This window comes from Lithobates pipiens, unplaced genomic scaffold (assembly GCF_037356315.1).
Source record: "Lithobates pipiens isolate NorthernLeopardFrog02 unplaced genomic scaffold, aLitPip1_a1.2 Scaffold_8, whole genome shotgun sequence".
NCBI classification, from domain to species: Eukaryota; Metazoa; Chordata; class Amphibia; order Anura; family Ranidae; genus Lithobates; species Lithobates pipiens.
The window spans coordinates 459198625-459219917 of record NW_027507903.1 but is presented as its reverse complement, the minus strand read 5'-3'; positions in this window follow the sequence as shown (position 1 = coordinate 459219917).

Genomic DNA, 21293 nt, shown 5'->3' with positions numbered 1-21293 from the left:
GGTGGCACTGATGACAGATGGCACTTATACGTGGCACTGGGGACAGGTGGCACTGATGACAGATGGCACTTAGTACAGATGGCACTTATACGTGGCACTGGGGACAGATGGCACTGGGGACAGGTGGCACTTATACATGGCAGTAGCACTGGGGACAGGTGGCACTGGGGACAGATGGCACTTATATGTGGCACTGGGGACAAGTGGCACTTATACATGGCAGTGGCACTGGGGACAGGTGGCACTGATGACAGATGGCACTTATACGTGGCACTGGGGACAGGTGGCACTGATGACAGATGGCACTTATACGTGGCACTGGGGACAGATGGCACCGGGGACAGGTGGCACTTATACATGGCAGTGGCACTGGGGACAGGTGGCACTGGGGACAGGTAGCACTGATGAAAGATGGAACTTATACGTGGCACTGGGGACAGATGGCACTGGGGATAGGTGGCACTTATACATGGCAGTGGCACTGGGGACAGATGGCACTGATGACAGATGGCCCTTATACGTGGCACTGATGACAGATGGCACTTATACGTGGCACTGGGGACAGGTGGCACTTATACATGGCAGTGGCACTGGGGACAGGTGGCACTGATGAGAGATGGCACTTATACGTGGCACTGGGGACAGGTGGCACTGATGACAGATGGCACTTAGTACAGATGGCACTTATACGTGGCACTGGGAACAGATGGCACTGGGGACAGGTGGCACTTATACATGGCAGTGGCACTGGGGACAGATGGCACTTATACGTGGCACTGGGGACAGGTGGCACTTATACATGGCAGTGGCACTGGGGACAGGTGGCACTGGGGACAGGTGGCACTGATGACAGATGGCACTTATACGTGGCACTGGGGACAGGTGGCACTGATGACAGATGGCACTTATACGTGGCACTGGGGACAGATGGCACTGGGGACAGGTGGCACTTACTTATACATGGCAGTGGCACTGGGGACAGGTGGCACTGGGGACAGGTGGCACTGATGAAAGATGGCACTTATACGTGGCACTGGGGACAGATGGCACTGGGGATAGGTGGCACTTATACATGGCAGTGGCACTGGGGACAGGTGGCACTAGGGACAGGTGGCACTGATGACAGATGGCACTTATACGTGGCACTGGGGACAGGTGGCATTGATGACAGATGGCACTGAGTACAGATGGCACTTATACGTGGCACTGGGGACAGATGGCACTGGGGACAGGTGGCACTGGGGACAGAGAGATGGCACTGGGGACAGAGAGATGGCACTGGGGACAGGTGGCACTGGGGACAGCACTTTACATTGTTTTTTTTATTTTTTTACTCACAGTGACAGGCTGCACGTCGCTCTCCCTCCTCACAGGCTGTCTCTGTGAGGGGGAGAGCCGGCGATGAGAGATGATCTCATGATATCATCTCTCATTGGACAGATCAGTGCTAAATGGCCGCTGTGATTGGCTATTTAGCATGATCTGTGATTGGCTGTGTCCAAGGGACACTGCCGACACAGAACTTCCCCGATGCGCGCCCGCGGCACGCATCAGGGGAAGTAAACAAAGACGTCCTCCCAGCAACTGCCGTCCGTGCTGTAGCCTGCTATAGCGCGGACGCCTAGTGCAAAGTATGGGCTCGGGGCCCATGGGCTTGAGCCCCGTCAAGCCCTATTGAAAGTCCGGCCCTGCACAGTGTATATAAAGCGTAAAACGCATGCGTCATATGTACAATCTGTGAGCAGAGGACGGAGTAGCGTAATAAGCACCGATCGTGATAACGAAGGTACAATTTGAACTTGGGGCATCAGTGGTCTATACTGCTTTTAGATTGAGGCCTATATTGGGACAAGATTATTAGAGTTTAGCCTGACATTAGGGTTTGTCCTTTGTTGTGTCTTGCAGAGAAAATGGATCAATTCAATGATCACAACTTCCTCTCCCAATTCATTGATATGTACAGAGAGCTGCCCTGTCTGTGGCAGGTGAAACACCCCTTTTATACTAATAAAAGAAAGAGGCAGGTAGCGTTGGATCAATTGCTGGAATTGGTGAAGCTGCAGATCCCCACAGCAATCATCAACTATTTGAAGACCAAAATTGGTGGCCTGAGGAGCACATATAATAGGGAATGCAAGAAGGTCCTGGATTCCATGAAATTAGGAGCAGCAGCAGATGACGACATTTATGTCCCCAGGCTGTAGTACTATGACAAACTACGGTTTTTGTCAGACCAGAATGAAATCAGGCCATCACTCTCAACCCTTCCTTCCACACTTTCTTCCACTCTTCCTTCCACCTCAGATGAGGCTTCAGAAGTCCAACCTGGGCTTTCCACCCAGGAAAATGTGGAGAAGTCCGGCTTAAGTCAGGTATAGCATTATTTAACATATTTCTCAAAATTGTATTTGATTGATGAACAATAAACTAAAAATATGTCCCATTTTCATACACAGGAAAGCCTCAGCCAGGAGAAGGATGTGGAAAGTGGCAGTCAGAAGTTGGTGGGGGAAAGTGGGAGCCAGAAGGTGGCAGGGGGAAGTGGCAGCCAGGAGGTGGCCTGGCCCAGTAGCCTGACCAAATCCCAGGTTCCTCCCCTCCGCATTCCTCCCCTTCCTGGTACTTTTTGTTGGAAGGCGGAGGGGAGGAACCTGGGATTTGGTCAGGCTACTGGGCCAGGTGTGAGCGCCTTCTTTGATTCGGGAGGCTACTGCCTGCATAGACTACCCCTAATTTTCAAGAGGCCTATGCCTGCATGGTAGCCAGCAAAATGCAGGAAATGGAGGTGGGACAATGCCTCTTTTGTGAGGAAGTGAGCTATCTGGCTCTAAATAAGGGGTTGAGGGGCGAACTCACAAGCAAAACCCACCTATGTGAGTTGGGCTATCCTCCTCCTCCACCTCCTGTCACAACTCCAACAGTAGAGCAGCAACCCAGAAGCAAGCGTGGCAGGAAGCGTGTAAAGAAGACAAGAGAGTGATGGCCTAGGTTCAGGCTGTTGTAAGACCCAGGCTTTGGTAAGACCACAGCCTCAGGACATACATGTCATCTGCTGCTGCTCCCGATCTCTCAGAGTCCAGGACCGTATTGTGCTCCCTATTAAATGGGCTTCTCAGGCTACCAATTTTGTTTGTCAAATAATTGATGTGTGTCCTGGGGTATAAAGGCTTTGCCAATATCACTAGTTTATCCAGCGTTGCCTTCCTCTTTATTTTGTTATGACCCTTAATAAATGCCAAGTTTATTTACTATAAAAATAAATAAAACTGGTAAAAAAAAAAAAAAAAAAAAAAAGATTATTCATGAGATCACGAAAAATAATAAAGAAATCAGTTTGTCAGAATTATGTGTGAATATCAGCAGCAAAACAACTTCATTATTCTAGCATTCTAATGAAGAAGAGAATGCGCTGCATTAAAAGATTATAAACTTTGCAGCATGACGAATGTTCTATCTCCTATTCCATTACGGACGCTGGTGGACCAAGCGCTTCCATCTCATACTTGATTCAGAGCATGCATGGAATTTTGTGCGTCGGAAATTGTGTACACGCTCGGAATTTACGACAACGGATTTTGTTGTCGGAAAATTTGAGAACCAGCTCTCAAATTTTGTTGGTCGGCAAATTCTGCCAAAAAATGTCCGATGGAGCCTACACACAGTTAGAATTTCCGACAACAAGCTCACATCGAACATTTGCTGTCGGAAAATTCCGATCGTGTGTAGGCGGCATTAGACTTATTATTGAAGAAAGGAGTATAAGTGTGTGCATGACTGTGGAAAATACCATGTGCCTGGATGAAGAGCTGAAACAAGAGAGGATATTATCAGCTCCTATGGTGGTGGCGCTACATACATTACTATGCAAAAATTGACCTGACTGCTGTAGAGAGCTGCTATTTCCTCTTCTAGTGCTCCTATGCAAGAAATAAAGACTGATTATATGTATTGAAAGTGCATGCAAACCCAAATAGGGCACATCTCTGTTAAGGGCTGTGCACACGATGCGTACACATACGAAGTAAAATTTCATCTGATGAACGGTCTGCCGATTTTCGGATCGTTAGTATGGTGTTTTTGACATCCGATTTCAATCATTTGTACGACAAAAGCTGGATGTGCAGACTATAACATTTTTGTCGGATGTGAACACAACGTCCGATTTTTGTTTGATTAGTATGGTTTTTGTCCGATAAAAAAACACATTCAAAACGATTCAACGCGTTACATCACTTCTGAAGTTGAATTTTGCTGTACGAGAATTTTCGCATGGTGAGTAACCTCTTCCCTTTCGACATGAGATTAGCATACAACAAAGAACAGACAACCATTCGTCCGCAAATCTGTATGAGGCTTTAGTGTTGATCTCTGTTGATCTGCCAGAAATCCAGCAACCTTCTAATTTCCTGCATTGAACTGACAATGCTGCACTAAAAATCTCAAACAATCCTACCAAATTTGCTGCAATTTCTCTGTGGACTGCAAAACACCTTCACTGTTATGGAGATAATACGAGAAGATTGATAGGTGTTTTGTTGTCTTAACAAAGTTCCTGTCCCAGGATGACAATGCTGCTCCAAAAGAGGTACAGTAGAGTGAGTGAGTTTGGTCACCCTAGGACACAAAAGTGGCAGGATCACCAGGTGAAAATAAAGAAAAAAAACCTTAAAAAAGAAACTAGTGCAAACACAACACCTATGTACTGGTAAGCTGCAATACATTACATTTTTTTTTCTTGGGTTCAGATACGCTTTAATAAAATTGTATACTGAGATAAATTTTAGGAAGTTATATGTGCATAGCAGTAACAGTATGGGGCATATGGAGCCCAGTTGCTGCAAGCAACAAGATATTGATTTGAACATTGCTTGCAGCAATTGGGGAGTGGCAGCAAATCAGCAGGCAATAACTAGTGAGAGTTCAAAAGTGCTTGTTACTGAAACCTGACAGGGCTGCCAAACGAAATGTACTTCTTTCTGGACAAACTGTCCAAATAAATGAAAGCTTGGATAGATTGTCAAAACAATATAGGATTGTCCCCAACAATCATATTATCTAGAGATTAGCAGCAATGTAAGTGTTAAGCAATGACATTATGTATTAGCACTTTAGCACAGTTTGTCATGTGTGACAGAAGAAGACTCAAGCTGGTTGGTATCACACTGAGTAGAGCTTTGTGACATACAGTGGGTTCTCATACTGGGGAAAAGAAATTACTTTCTTTTCACTGACGTGCTGGGTCAATTTAAAGGGAAAGTATACTGCATTCTGATCTATTTTATTTTCATCATTATGAGTTTATAAAATATTTAAAATCATTACATAGTTACATAGTAGGTGAGGTTGAAAAAAGACACAAGTCCATCAAGTCCAACCTATGTGTGCAATTATATATCAGTATTACATTGTATATCCCTGTATGTTGTGATCGTTCAGGTGCTTATCTAATAGTTTCTTGCACAGAGGAAGTAAGTATGACATGTTTGTTATTTAAAAAAATAAAAACCTTTACAACTCCTTTAAGTGTATGTGAGCCCTTGCTCGTAAAACAACCCATTCTATTTAAATAGAAATGCAAGGAAAATATAGCACCCTCAGGTGTACAGAGTAAGGAATTTAGTTGGCCTCCTCTGTAGGCAGAGGAGCTGGGGTTAATTTGTTTGTGTTAGCTGGGCAGAGTTCCAAGGGCTCGGTCTCTGTTACCTCTCCTGGCTTCCAGAATGTACTGTATTATTCTGGAATTTAGAGGGTAGAGGAACAGAGATTACGCCTGAATATTTATGGAATCTCCTCCAATCCCTGGGTAGGTAAGGCCAAGTAGGTGGGGAGACAGGCCATGAATGTTCTGAAACCTAACAATGTCGGAGTCCAGGGTCCAGTTGCCGGGAGGGAGCCCATGAGCTGGGGGGGGGGGGGCTCTGTCCCTGGGCAGAAGGAAGAAGCTAGTAAGAGAGAGAGAGAGCTGAAGACTCACATCCCTACCCAGCCTCACCTAGGCTTAGCTGGAGCACCCCGGCAGTCAGGAGCTGGGCCTGTTTAGCAGGAAGCCTGTGCACCAACCACCTGGACTTCAGGATTAACTCAAGAGGGACTAAGTGAATAAACTTCATTCTTCACATTCCAAACTTGCACAGAGGAGGGGCAGCAAGGTGCAATACTCCGCTAGCCCATTAATGGGGGGACAGCTTAGAGACAGTTTTGAGCTCTCAAAGCCACCCTACACCTCTAGCTGGGGATTCAAGAGCAGTCAGGTTCATTAGCATTTCTCCATGGAGTAGCACCTGTAATCAGCAGTTGGAACTTTTGTTATCTGTTTTGCTGTACCATCAATCATACAGGAGGACAACTCTGCAGTGTTAATTCCCAGTAGCAGAAAGTTATCAAGTCCTCAAGTTGTGCTCAAGTTCTACAGTTCTTGGCATCCCATATTTCCACTCCCCATCCAAGTTGTAATCCCCTAAATAAACAAAAACAAAACAAATATCCCCTGGACTGATTTTTGAGTTTGTATGAAGGCCGAAAATCAAGCAGCCCTTACGGGGGTAGCCCTAAACAAATGTATACTATATATATATATATATATATATATATATATATATATATATATATATATATATACAGTGGTGTGAAAAAGTGTTTGCCCCCTTCCTCATTTCCTGTTCCTTTGCATGTTTGTCACACTTAAGTGTTTCGGAACATCAAACCAATTTAAACAATAGTCAAGGACAACACAAGTAAACACAAAATGCAATTTGTAAATGAAGGTGTTTATTATTAAAGGTGAAAAAAAATCCAAACCATCATGGCCCTGTGTGAAAAAGTGATTGCCCCCTAAACCTAATAACTGGTTGGGCCACCCTTAGCAGCAACAACTGCAACCAAGCGTTTGCGATAACGTGCAATGAGGCTTTTACAGCGTCCTGGAGGAATTTTGGCCCACTCATCTCTGCAGAATTGTCCTAATTCAGTTACATTAGAGGGTTTTCGAGCATGAACGGCCTTTTTAAGGTCATACCACAACATCTCAATAGGATTCAGGTCAGGACTTTGGCTAGGCCACTCCAAAGTCTTCATTTTGTTTTTCTTCAGCCATTCGGTGGTGGACTTGCTGGTGTGTTTAGGATCATTGTCCTGCTGCAGAACCCAAGTTCGTTTCAGCTTGAGTACACGAACAGATGGTCGGACATTCTCCTTCAGGATCTCTTGGTAGACAGCAGAATTCACAGTTCCTTTTATCACGGCAAGTCTTCCAGGTCCTGAAGCAGCAAAACAGCCCCAGACCATCACACTACCACCACCATATTTTACTGTTGGTATAATGTTCTTTTTATGAAATGCAGTGTTCCTTCTACGCCAGATATACTTGGACACACACCTTCCAAAGAGTTCCACTTTTGTCTCATCGGTCCACAGAATGTTGTCCCAAAAGTCTTGGGGATCATCAAGATGTGTTGTAGAGAAATTGAGACGAGCTTTGATGTTCTTTTTGCTCAGCAGTGGTTTTCTCCTTGGAACTCTGCCATGCAGGCCATTTTTGCCCAGTCTTTTCCTGATGGTGGAGGCATGAACGCTGACCTTAACTGAGGCAAGTGAGGCCTGCAGTTCCTTGAACGTTGTTGTGGGGTCTTTTGTGACCTCTTGGATGAGTCGTCGCTGCGCTCTTGGGGTAATTTTGGGCGGCCGGCCACTCCTGGGAAGGTTCACCACTGTTCCATGTCTTCGCCATTTGTGGATAATGGCTCTCACTGTGGTTCGCTGGATTCCCAAAGATTTGGAAATGGCTTTATAACCCTTTCCAGACTGATAGATCTCAATTACTTTCTTTCTCAATTGTTCCTGAATTTCTTTGGGTCTCGGCATGATGTGTAGCTTTTAAGGATCTTCTGGTGGACCTTACTGTGTCAAGCAGCTCCTATTTAAGTGATGCCTTGATTGTGAACAGGTGTGGCAATAATCAGGCCTGGGTGTGGCTAGAGAAATTGAACTCAGGTGTGGACAACCACAGTTATAGTATGTTTTAACAAGGGGGGCAATCACTTTTTCACACAGGGCCATGATGGTTTGGATTTTTTTTCACCTTTAATAATAAACACCTTCATTTACAAATTGCATTTTGTGTTTACTTGTGTTGTCCTTGACTACTGTTTAAATTGGTTTGATGTTCCGAAACACTTAAGTCTGACAAACATGCAAAGGAACAGGAAATGAGGAAGGGGGCAAACACTTTTTCACACCACTGTACATATATATATATATATATATATATATATATATATATATATATATATCGATGTTTGTCAGTATAAGTCTGACCACTGGAGTACAGGTAGGCTGTGCACCCAAGTAGAATGCATAGAAGCAAACTGACCACGCTGGCAAGGATGTGCCTCCATGTCCTGACGTGGTCAGTTTAAAATAGGAAAGCAAAGGGACTGGGAGATTCACCAGGAAGTTCACACAAAGGAAGCAATACAGAGAGAATAGGATACTTTTTAATGCAAGTACATGGTAACACAGACGCATATCAAAAATATAAAATGTTGGAATACAGAAAGCTTATATTAGTGATTGCGTTCAGTCGTTTTTGCATGGATCTACTCCTAATTTAGCTTTGCTATTTTTGGGCTCTCCATAAACTGGACAGCTGGCAACCCTACTACCTAAACCAGGGAGCTAATTTGTGGAAGGTTGAGTTTTGTGTCAGTCAAGACAACGCCATGTATCTCATCACCAGCCATACTTGAAGAGAGATTTGCCCGACCATGGGCAGCTTAATTCTGCCTGTCAAATTTTAACACATTTCCTGATTCTTTCAAATTAATAAGCAACACATCCAAGCATTATAAAAGTGTGCTAGACTCATCAATCATATAATTAGGCACATTAGAGGGACAAGGAACGTGCCTTCCAATATAGATTTTCTTGAAACAGCTCAGCTCAAAACTGAGGCTGTAGGAAAACAATTTCTGGATGTAAATTTTCTTAATATCAATGCATGTGTCAATTTCTTTTAGAACTAGATGACAGTTGATGAGGGATAACCCGGTAACCTTGTAATCCCAGTGTAAGTTGAGAGATCACCAGATGTGTTCAAATGTTCATCTATTGTTAAATGTATTCAACAGAGCTAAGGGCCAATTCACACTTTCAAAACAGAAAATCGTAGAGCAGCCAGAGCGATTTACTGCTCCAGCCTCTCTGCATTGCTGGCTGGCTAGGGGGCAGAGGTGGTGAGTGATTTAGCATACCGCACGGCTTCCTTTTCTTTTTGTTTTAACCACTTCAATACTGGGCACTTTCACCCCCTTCCTGCCCAGGGCAATGTGCAGCTTTCAGCTCTGTCGCATTTTGAATGACATTTGCGTGTTCATGCAACACTGTACCCAAACAAAATTTTTATCATTTTATTCCGACAAATAGAACTTTCTTTTGGTGGTATTTGATCACCACTGGGTTTTTTTTTTTTTTGCTAAACAATTATTATACAATAAATAAAAAAATAAAAAATAAAGATTTTCTTTGTTTCTGTAAATAAGTAGTTTTCTCTTTCACTGACAGGCACTGATGAGGCACTGATGGGCACTGATGATGAGGCACTTATATGCAGCACTGATGGGCACTGATAGGGGGCACTCATAGGTGGCACTGATGGGCACTCATAGGCAGAACTGTTGGGCACTGATGGCAGGTGGCATTGATGGGTGGCTCTGATAGGCAGCAATGATGAGGAGGCACTGTAAGGCATCCCTAATGGGCACTGATTGGCATCCCTGGTGGGCCTGCACTGATGTTGTTGAATCTGGACGCGAATAGGTCCATGTCCGGAACACCCCATCTCTGACATACGGCTAGGAAGATGTCGGGGTGAAGAGACCATTCTCCAGGAAATAATTGTTGGTGACTCAAGTCGTCCGTCAGCCAACTCTCTATTCCTGGAATGAAAGTTGCCGGGAAAGTTGTGTTCTGCCCAAGCTAGAACATTATTCCCCTCTTTTTGGGCTACACGACTTCTCGTGCCCCCCTGGTGATTGATGTAAGCCACAGCCGTGGCCTTGTCAGACTGAATCCTGGCAGGACAGTCCCGTAGTCTGACCGTCCCAGATTCTAGGGCCAGACGTACTGCCCGAATTTTCCAAAATGTTGATAGGCAAGTGTGAGGGGTTAGCTCGGCAGCGGGTGTGTGTGACCCCCTGGATGGGTTCACAGCACAAAATCAGGCACAGCAGACAGCATTGTAGGTGCAAAAAACAAAAGATGCGGTTTATTTATGCTACATGCAGTGATACATATAACAGCCAAACAAAAATAAAACATGAAAATAAATCCTGGTCAGCTTGACCTCTAACTACACACTTAGATTCCCTGTCTAACAACTGAGTGCAGCCTTGTGCTGCACCAGTCCCTGTCTCTGTTGTAGAGGTTTGCCACACAGGCGTTAACTCACCGCACAGAACAGATATCACACTCCCCAGTCTATACAACACAAAACTGGTTCCAGGATGGAGCATCTCCCTAAGCATGCTGGGGTTTTTGTAGAGGTCTTAATGAGCCCACTTACTTCAGCTGGGCTCATTAACTCTTCCCCTCTAATTGTAAAGGTCTGCATAAAGCCTGAATCTAGGGCACACATATTTCCCATCCTGGATACAACCAGGTGACTTTACCTGCGTGCTGCCACACAAGGTATATTAAAGGTAGATCGTCTAAATAGGCTAGGACCGTTATGCCTTGAGCCCTTAATCTGGCTAAAGGAGGTGCCAGAATCTTCCAGAACACCTGTGGTGCTGTGGTTAAACCGAATGGCAGGGCCACAACTGAAATGATGATTTTATATTTCAACGCGCAGAAATTTCTGGTGAGCGGGAAAATTTGGCACATGGAGATATGCATCTTTGATGTCGATTAAAGCCAAAAACTCCCCTCCTTGCAGGGTGGACACAACCGATCGGATTGCGTGAAAGAATTGGATGTTTAAGTGCCGATTTAGATCTTTGAGATCTTACCTCTCCATTTGGTTCTGGAACCGTGAAAGGTTTGAATCAAACCCTGTGCCCTGTTCCACTAAGGGAACCTCTGATATCACCGACTGGGATAATAGATGATCCAGAGCCAGAAAGAGAGACTTCTTTTTCTCTGGATCCTTGGGAACATTTTCCCTTAGAAAAAACGAGGAGACGGAAACTCTCTGAAATCTAGTCTTAACCTAGAGTAAAAACTGCAGAAGTCACCCATCTGTCTTGACATTGTTCCTGCCAGATCTTAAGAATTGCAGGAGCTTTCCCCCCACCCGAGTGAGCGGGGGAGCCCCTTCATGGGGAGGCTTTAGAATTCTGCATTGTGGGCTGTCTGCCCCAAGGTCTCTTCTGACCCTGGTGCTGCCCTTGGAGACTTCCACTTGAACCCGGACGGTTGAGGCCGTCGAGACTGCCTAGAGGCTGATGCTCCTGGCACAGGAGAGGCAGCACGATTAAAGAAGAAATATTTAAACTTCTTTATTGGTAAAAGAGAGCTTTTCCCATTAGAGATCCTTTGGATGTACTTATCCAGATCGTCTCTAAATAGCCATTCACCATGAAAAGGAAAACTGGCTAAGAGCTTTTTACACGGTGCTTCGGTTGACCAATTTTTCAGCCACAGAACTCTGTGAGGCCGCGTACACACGCGCGGACTGTTGGCCCAACTTTGTCCGTCCAACAGTTTGAGCGAACAGTCCGCTCAAACTTAGCATGGACGGACATGGCCACACACGACGGACGAACAGTTTGCTGAAACCGTGCGCGATGACGTGAACGGCACGTACGACGGGACGAAAAATACGACGTCCTATACACTGCAATGCAACCTTCCGACGTGGAAATCCTTTCTGAGCATGCGCGAGACTTAGTTGGCCGAACAAGCCTACACACGAGCGAACAGTCCGCTGAAACCTTGTTTCAGCGGACAGTTTTTCGGAATTTCCGTAAGACCTTGTTCGGCCAACTGTCCGCTGAAACTGTCCGCTGCAGCCCCACACACGAGCGGACTGTCCGCCCAAACACTGTTCAGCGGACAAGGTTGGGCGAACAGTCCGCGCGTGTGTACGCGGCCTGAGAATGCACTAGGCCAAGCATAAGCAATGAGGCTTAAATGATAGAGTCTTTCATAGCATCTACTGTGAAACATAGTGCGTCCGATACACCAGCCCATTGCTGGGCCTGCTGATCAGGCAGAATTTTAAGTATCTCCACAAACTGTTCATTAATGGACTGAGATACTTCAATTGCAGCAAGAACCGCCTGCGCTACTGAACTTGCTAAAGACATATTGTTTTTAGAAAGAAGTTCCAACTTTTTATCTGTTGGATCCTTTAACATCAGTGCATTATCCACCGGACATGTGAGATTCTTGCTCACTGAGGCAATTGCAGCATCAGTTGCTGGAACCCCCCATTTTCTTTCATAGAAATCCTCTTCCATAGGATAAAGTGTGGAGAATTTCTTGGGAGAATAATATTGTTTATCTGGATGTTCCCATTCAGAATACATAAGCTTTTTTAGCCATGCATGAATAGGAAAAACATCCCCAGATGGTGAAGGTTCTAATGAACCCAATTAGAGGTGGGTTCCTCAAGAGCCTGCGCTGCAGGCAGCAAAAAGGTTGAGTAAGGGAGTACACAGGCAACCTGTCTTGTGATGCTACTCCTTCCATATTAGGATCCTGAGAAGAGGATAAATAAGTATCTTCCAAATATTTGGGAAGATCTACCTGATCCCCAGCCTCCTGCACCTCAATAAGATGGTCCTGAGCACTAGATGGGAATCTGCTATGTTTAGCCCCACTATGGAGAGACATCATAGCATCAATCTTCTTTCCAAATTACAAATGGTAGAAGAAAAAAACTCTTGTATGATATATACAGGGACTGAAGTGTTTATGCAACAACAGTTTCCCCTGACGGCTCAATCTGACCAGCCGCATCCCTCTCAGAGGAGGATAAAATTCTTTTGGAAATGGATTTAGTTTATAGTGAAAACCATCGACCCCTTTAGAACCCTTAGAGGAGTTCCTGGTCCCATTACCACAAAAAAGGAAACTGCTTTTGGTATATAAATCCTCCGAAGGGGAAAAGGACCAATATTGAGGGTGCAGGAGGAGAACCAGACCCCCCTTTCTTACCGGAGGATCTGTTGTGGCCGGAGGAGAGGAGAAATTAAAGGCTTCTGCGCTGTTTCCAGCATCAGGTCGTGAGTGCTCAATACAGCCCCCAGTGGTGACACATAGGCATGACAACATTAATTAAATCTCCCTTATCTTTTCCTCGCAGCAGGGTTATCTGAGATAAAAACCCAATCTTCACCCTTCACGGTGGGCCCCGAGACCTTTAGGAAACCTTCAGGAACAGGGGAACCTCAGGTTACCCACAATCCTTGACCTGCGACAGCACCCTGCCAGTAAAAACTTTATGACCTTACTACCAAAAAGTACTGTATCCCAGGGTCCAGCTCTCTAAAAGAGAAGCGTTCTCAAGCAAAACCTCCTTTCTTCGGACACGAGGCCCGGGTACCATGCATTTAGCTCATGAAAGGACATCAGAACGGATCTGGTCAGCATGGCTAGCCCCAGCAGGGAAGCTTCCAGTGGAGCTCAGCACAGCACATCTTTACTCGTGACCAACACTGGTGAAAAAACTGAATAGACAAGCTTCGTGTTGAGCTCGCTCCTTTGTCACAAATTTATCTCATGTGTCGGTAAAACTTCTTAGCCCTTGTATACACGGACCGTGTTGTTGGATAATCCGACTGTGTGTGGGCTCCATCGGACTGTTTCCGTCGGATTATCCGACAGACAAAGTTTTAGAGCTGGGCTATAAAACTTTCCGACAACATGATCCGATCGGACTTTGTCCGATTGTGTGTAGAGAATTCCGATCGGACAAAGTGCCACACATGCTCAGATCAAATTCCTAGACCCAAGCTATTGGCTAGTAGCCTGAACGTAGTCCCATTGTAACGAAATAATGTCGTTGCGTTACCTATGATCAGATTTTTCGACAACTGTGTCCGACCGTGTGTATGCAACACAAGTTTCGGACAAAATCCGTTGGACAAAATCAGACGGATTTTGTTGTCAGAATGTCCGACCGTGTGTACAAGGGCTTAGAAGTGGGACATGTTGAGACATGCTGATAACAGAGGAATGAAGCACCGGAGAGAAACAACACTTGGGACGCTTTGGAAAGAGATAAGTAAACACTACAGATATATGTGTTTTTTTTTCAGATTTCATGACTGAGGTTTACCATCACTTTAACTGGCCTGCCTGCAGTCCAGACCTTTCCCCAATTGAAAATATTTGGCACATCTTGAAATGAAAAATACAGCAAAGAAGACCCAGGACTGTTGAGCAGGCAAGAATGGGATAATTCCTCTCCCAAAACTCCAGCAACTGGTCTTCGCATTTCCTAGACATGTACAGAGTGTTGTTATTTGCCTCCCACCTGACCACTGCACAAAAAAGGCCAGATGGGAGCTTTGCCATTCTGACTGGACGTAACCCTATATCCCGTCAGAACGTGCTCCTCACGCAGCCTTGGGGCCATGGAGAGGTGCGATCCTGTAATGGCTGTCTCCCTCTGACACAGCACATCACAGATTGGGACATGGGTGCTGTGATTGGCCAGCCTGATCACGTGATGACCAATCACAGCCTTCACACAGTGTAAACAGAAACATGTGTCTCTTAGGAGTTCAGTTACACAAAGATCACAAAGACTGCAGCCATCCCACACCAGTGCACCAAGTGTCCCATCAACATCTGTACCAGTGTCCCATCAACAACTGTACTAGTGCTCAAAATATCTGTCACAGTGTACTAGTGTCCTATCAACATCTGTCACAGTGTACCAGTGCACAAAACATCTCCAATAGTGTTAATTATTGCATTCTGTTTTTATGTAGATTTTACAGTGTCCCAACTTTGGAATTGGGGTTGAAAAACTTGCATTGAAGTGCCCCCTTTTACTCCAAAGACAGATTCCCTATAAAGTGAATGTACGAGCAAGGAAACGTTGATCCTTAATCTCCCATCTTGCATTTTTATTCTAGGTCAAAGCAGTGGCGGCCCATCCGTATAGGGTACAGGGGTGCCGCCCCCCTAATCCACGCGCCCGGCCCCTAATATACATGCAGGGCCCCAGATGCATGAATTCCAATGTTTTTTTTTTTTCAAAGCACATGATTAGGGTCGGAGGCACACTGAACCCTTCGACTTGGTCCAGGGCGGGTACATGTCTTCCCGCATTCCGCGCATGACATCTCCACGGTATGACATCTCGCCATGTCCAGGCTGGTGGGCGGACGAACAAGCGAGTGACCGACCGTTGGTATCTGGTTTGTGTGCCAGTTGCCACCCCCCCCCCCAAAAAAAAATGGAGCACCAGCTGCCACTGGGTAAAATTTAGACAGGAATGATAGATTCCAAAATAAAAAATGTCAACTACTATACAAGGTTTAATCATTTTTAATTTTAATTAAATACGACCCAAAAGCAATAAATCTGAAGGTAATACATCCTAAGAATAGTCAGTCATATTTTAGTCCCAACAAAAATCTGTAGCAGTGTTTTTTTGTATCACTGTGTATTTAGTAATCATCATAGTAATGATGATATCAGTATGAAACAGCAATATTGATACACCTAGTCAAGTCCTCAAAAAAAAAGTCCAGCAACATACCAGGTAAATTAATTTACTAATGAGAAGTAGTAACTAACATTTAAATCCCTGTGAATGCACCTAAAGTGGAACTTTACCCATAACAGTTTGAAAACAATTTATGTTCTTTAATAATAGAACATACATTCCACGTTAATATTTATGTTTCCAAACTTAAAGTGTTTGTTAACCCAAAAAAAAAAAATATGTAGATTCTTGTCCCTTAAAGCAGATTACACAGCACAGTGCTTGTGTTGTGTAATCTGCCCCCCCCCCCCTCCCCCAACTGTAAAAAAAATTTAACATTTCATTGTATGCCCTCTCTCAATAGACCACGATAACCAGGGCTCTGCCCTGATCACCATAGTCAAAGTATATCCCTCTATTATACGATGTCCCCTCTGCTCTCCTCTCTCATCCCCTCCTTCCTCCCTGTCATCTGTCTCTGTGTCTGTCCCTGGCCCGGCACCACCGATATTGCTTGTAAAGTAAAATCATAAAATTATCACTGCCAGCCTCTCTATTAGAGGTTGGAATAGCACACTATGTCATTAGTTTTACAAAACAAGTGTTGTAAATACCTAATTTGAGCTGTCTTCAGGTCGGTCACGTGACTCGCGGCCACTTTCCAACTCCGATACACAGTTTTTGCGGAGGAGACAACAGGTCAAGTGATCTCCCCGGCTGACGTCAGAGGGAGATTATGGCCCCTCCCTCAAAAGACATCCATCAGGGCTGGAAAGCGGCCGTGAGTCATGTCACCAGCCTGAAGACAGCTCAAATTTGGTATTTACAACACTTTTTAAAAAAAAAAATACTGACAAAGTGTGCTATGCCAGCCTCTAATAGAGGGGCTGACATAGTGTTATATATTTGGGTTAAGAAATTCTTTAATGTGTTCTGTAAATTGCTTCCAGCATTGCTGCTGTCTTCTCTTGCTGGAGGCTACCATTTTGTTGAAGCCCAGAGCAGTCACTTCCATATTGGAAACTTTCTCTCTCTTCTTGGTCTTAAAAACTCTATGTTGCTTTCTGTATTTAAAATATGTACATTTTCTGCCTTGATTGTATGCCTTTACTCAGATAGAGACTGAAGACTGACAAAAACTTTACAGTCCTTAAGTTTAGAGGATGAGTGAGAAAGGAGAGAATATGAGAGAGAAAAGATAAGTCACTATCCTTGTAAGTTTAACTCTTTTGTGTCTCTCTGGCAGCAGAGTTTGTCCTGTCACATCTCCTGCTTTTCTTTTCTCCCTCGCTAATCTGTGTTCCCTGTGCATAATCGGTGCCATTTCTGTTTCTTTCTTCCCCCTTCAGCGACAGTAAATCTTAAAGTGGATGTAAACCTACTCTCATCCTTTCTAAACTACTGCACTATTGGTTATCAAGAAGGCTATACACGCCTCCTGCATGTATACTTATCTGTCAAATGTCTCCCTTCTCTCTGCTATGAGACCCGAAAATCTGCAGATTTTGCGGGTGGGTCTGTTTTCCAGGGCTCAGTGGGTGGAGTCGTGATGTCAGTAGACTCCCCCCGACCACCTCTACACTCCCCTTCTCAACATGCATTTTCTCCTGTGTATTTCTTACACTGAACTTCTGCTATGATCACTAACATCCAGCCAAAACCCAGAAAAGTCCCCACATGATTTCAGCATGCCAAATCATGCTGAGGTGTGGAACAGCCAATCCTTGCAGAGCTGCTGAAGAAAGGAGTGGGGGTGGGAATTAAAAAATAATGCATGTCTTAGGCTAGTGTATGAGATATGTAAATCACCTGTCAATCACAGCAAGGAGGAAGAACGGATAAAGTTTTCACAGTTTGTCCGTTTTATGTCACTGAAAAAAGATATGAGGATTGCTCAGAGCTGGATTAAATCTTTGTGGCAAGACTGGGCACAGCTGATCTGACATCTCATACTCTATATTGTGCCAGACAAAAAAAAAAACAATTCGGGTTTACATCTACTTTAAAGTGGGTGTAAAGTGGTTATATGCATGAAGGTAAAAAAACGTCAGTTTGCAACTCCCCCCTCAGCCCCCCCAGGCCTCATGCACACTGGACATTAGAATAACATTATAAAAATGCCAGTAGCTTTGCTGTGAGCCTTTTAATGTTTTTCAGCATTTTTGCAATAGTGTTTTTTAGCGTTTCTCAGTGTTTTTTTAGCGTTAGCGTTTTTAAGCATTTTTTTTTATGGGATCAAAAACATTAAAATGCATATGAGCCACGTTTTTTGGGGTTTATTAGTGTTTTTAGGATTAGTTTTTTTTACATTAGAGCGTTTTTTCAGATTAAAAACTCCTCTCAGAACCCACTAGTTTGTTTTTGTTTTTTAACAGACTACATGACTTTACTGCAGTCCCCAGCAAATCCATGTACCTTTTGCAGAATATCAGTCTGTCCTTGATGTTTTTCCTTGAGAGAAGTGGCTTCTTTGCTGCCCTTCTTGACACCACTCCATCCTCCAAAAGTCTTTGCCTCACTGTGCATGCAGATGCACTCACACCTGCCTGCTGCCATTCCTAAGCAAGCTTTGCACTGGTGGTGCCCCCAATCCCTCAGCTGAATCAGCTGTAGGAGGTGCTTGCTGGACTTTCTTGGGCGCCCTGTAGCTTTCTTCACAAATGCAGTGGAAATGTTTTTTATGGGATTAAGTTCATTTTCATGGCAAAGAGGGATTTTGCAATTAATTGCAATTCATCTGATCAATCTTCATAACATTCTGGAGTATATGCAAATTGGCATCATAAAAACTGCCACAGCTGTGTATATTGTGGCAGTGTGAGGACCTTCTACTACGTGAGTTTAGGAAAAAGGTAGAAATGACACAGGATTAAAGTTAAAAGTTGTACTAAACAGAGAAGTGTTAATTGCCATAATTCATTCACATAAATTATAAATCTGTGCCCCCATTAGGGAAATTTACCCTCTCACTTGATGTTTTAGCTATGGGACAGGAAGTGAAGGGAAAATAACCCAATGGGGCAAAGATAGTGAAAAATAAATTGACAGGGGTTATGATCATAGGCTTGCGCACAGGGTGTGCCGGATGTGCCTGGGCACACCCTAATCACCCCATGTGCATTAGCATTATTCAGGAGCAGCACCAGGTGGGTGGTTGGGGATTTATAACCCTCCCTTGCTCTTTCCAAAATGAAAAAAAAAAAAGTTGTGCCTACTTTAATTCCTCTATAGTGAGATCTGCAGCACCGTTGTGTGGCCATATGATCTTTCCCTGTTTTTTAGCATCTGCAAGGAAAGAACTTGGGATGATGCTTCTATTACTTTTCTGATGTATGCTCTGTACAGTTTGAGTCTGTGTCTGACCAGCCCTGATTGGTGCTGTGCCAGTCACATGGCTAAACCAGTTTCAGAAGAACAATTCAAATTACATTATAAATATTAAATAACTGTTTTACAGCTCCTAACAAATCTTTATTGAACATCAAATGTGTAGTTTCGTGTATTAATATGGTGTAGGCAGAGTCAGAGATGACTGACACTAGGTTTTATTTTGTTCAGACGGCTCTACATCCAAGGCTCTTTTTTTTTTTTTTTTTTTAACTTCATTCAGTGATGGCGAACTTTGGCACCCCAGATGTTTTGGAACTACATTTGCCATGATTCTCAACTACACTGCAGAGTGGATGAGCATCATGGGAAATGTAATTCCGAAACATCTGGGGTGCCAAGGTTCGCCATTACAATAGATATATTAAATATTGATTTATATTAAAATTAAGTGTTTTTGTGAGTTTCTTAGTGAATGCATCCAATCAGCATATTTTTCATATTAATGACACTTTAATGCAGTGTGGTGCTGTGTAGTTCTACATTTTTATCCTTTAAACGCCGTTTGAGGACAGTGAAGTTTGGTCTCCCTGCATGAGATGCCAGAGCAGTCAAGGGTGGTCCTACCTGAGAGGGTCTGAGATTTTTTCCTCCCCTCTCCTCTCCAGCCATAGGGGGAATGTGAGATGCTTTTGCCTCAGTGAATCAATGGTGTATAGTAAGTGAATTTGTATATGCTGTGTTAACAGATGGAGGTTTTTCTTGATACAAGTGTTACATATGTAATGAATTTTGTCTAATTTATTATAGAGAATGATACAATGTTTCATCCCTGAAGAAGATTATATTGTCGAAATATCGAAACGCATTGGTTGATCCGCTTATTCCATTTCCACTCGTTTCTGGTGGTCTTGGAACGCATAAGTGGACAGTATCACCCTCTCACTCTTTAATTGTTTTTAGATACTATGTATAATATGTAGTGCTGCTCTGTTATTCGGCTTTTTCTTCTGTGTTATGTATATTTTTTGATTATGTGAATACATTTATATGTTTTATAATTTTTTTCTTCTTTATATTGTTGCCTTTATAATCCCACTCAATAGAGTTTTTTTTTGAATTTGTACTCATTAGAAGGGATTTTGGCAACTACTTGCCACTGGTTAATCTTCCCTCGAGGGTGTTCCACCATCATTGTATAACACAAACTTTGGCTTCCTGGCTCCCTCACTGTTACTTAATTAAACTCCCTCCAGGAGCTTATTTGGTCAGCTTCATGCTGCTTGATCGCGGGCCACATCTGCCTCCTGGAGACATGCATGCTAAGACCGCCTGTCACGATCACCCTGGCGTTCCGGTCGTACACAGGAGACTTACCCGCAGAAGCCTGCCGTTGAGAACCCGTCGTTTCCCCTTGACGCGCGCTAAAGCGAACGAACGCACTCGCGTCAACATGAACGAGCGCACGCGTGCACGTGGGGTCACGAACGGGCGCACGTCTACTCGCGGGGGCACGCTGACCCGTCGTACGACCGTCTTGGCGCCCTAAGGACTTCTTAAGGCACTTGCTCCATCCCATCTGTGCTGTCCAGTCTACAGCGTGTCCGTGACCTTGCTTTCTGTACCTGCACCCGTTACTTTGGTTCCTGATACCCGGCTTGTTCCTTGACCCTGATCCGTTGCTGCCTGCCTACGACCTCTGCTTGTCTGACCACGTCTCTGCCTCATCCTCTTGTACCTCGCTGATCGATCCCTGCTGACCCGGCCTGCACCTGACCCTGCTGTTCCTGCTTACCCGTTGGGTTTCCTGTACTTCCTGACGTCCACCTGCCTACCAGTCTATCCACTTGTGCCTGCCTACTTTAGTCAAGTACCGCCAGCTCTACCTACTCGCTGTCGGTGTCCTGCTGCTTATCCGGACCGGTCTCCATCCGTCAGGCACTTATGCCCTCTGAACTTTTGAATACCTGTCTCCATCTCCAGGGGTTCATTAGCCAGGGGATACGAGGGGCCGCTCCCTGCATTCCGGGCTCAACTACTAGGTACGTGACACCGCCATCTGCAGCCTTGGACTCCTAGTCTCTCTTGTGGAGCCGTCTCCACCTAAAACCCTACAGAATCTTAGACCAGGACTCCTGCCTGTAGGGTGAAGCTGTCTCCAAGTGCGAGCACTGAGCTCTCTTCCCGAATGGACTATAAACCCAGCCCACAGGTGTGCAATTAGCCTGCCTGACAAAATCTGGAGTACCTTGCTAACATACACTGTTCCACTTATCACCCCCCGCCCCTGTTTCGCACTGGAGGGAGA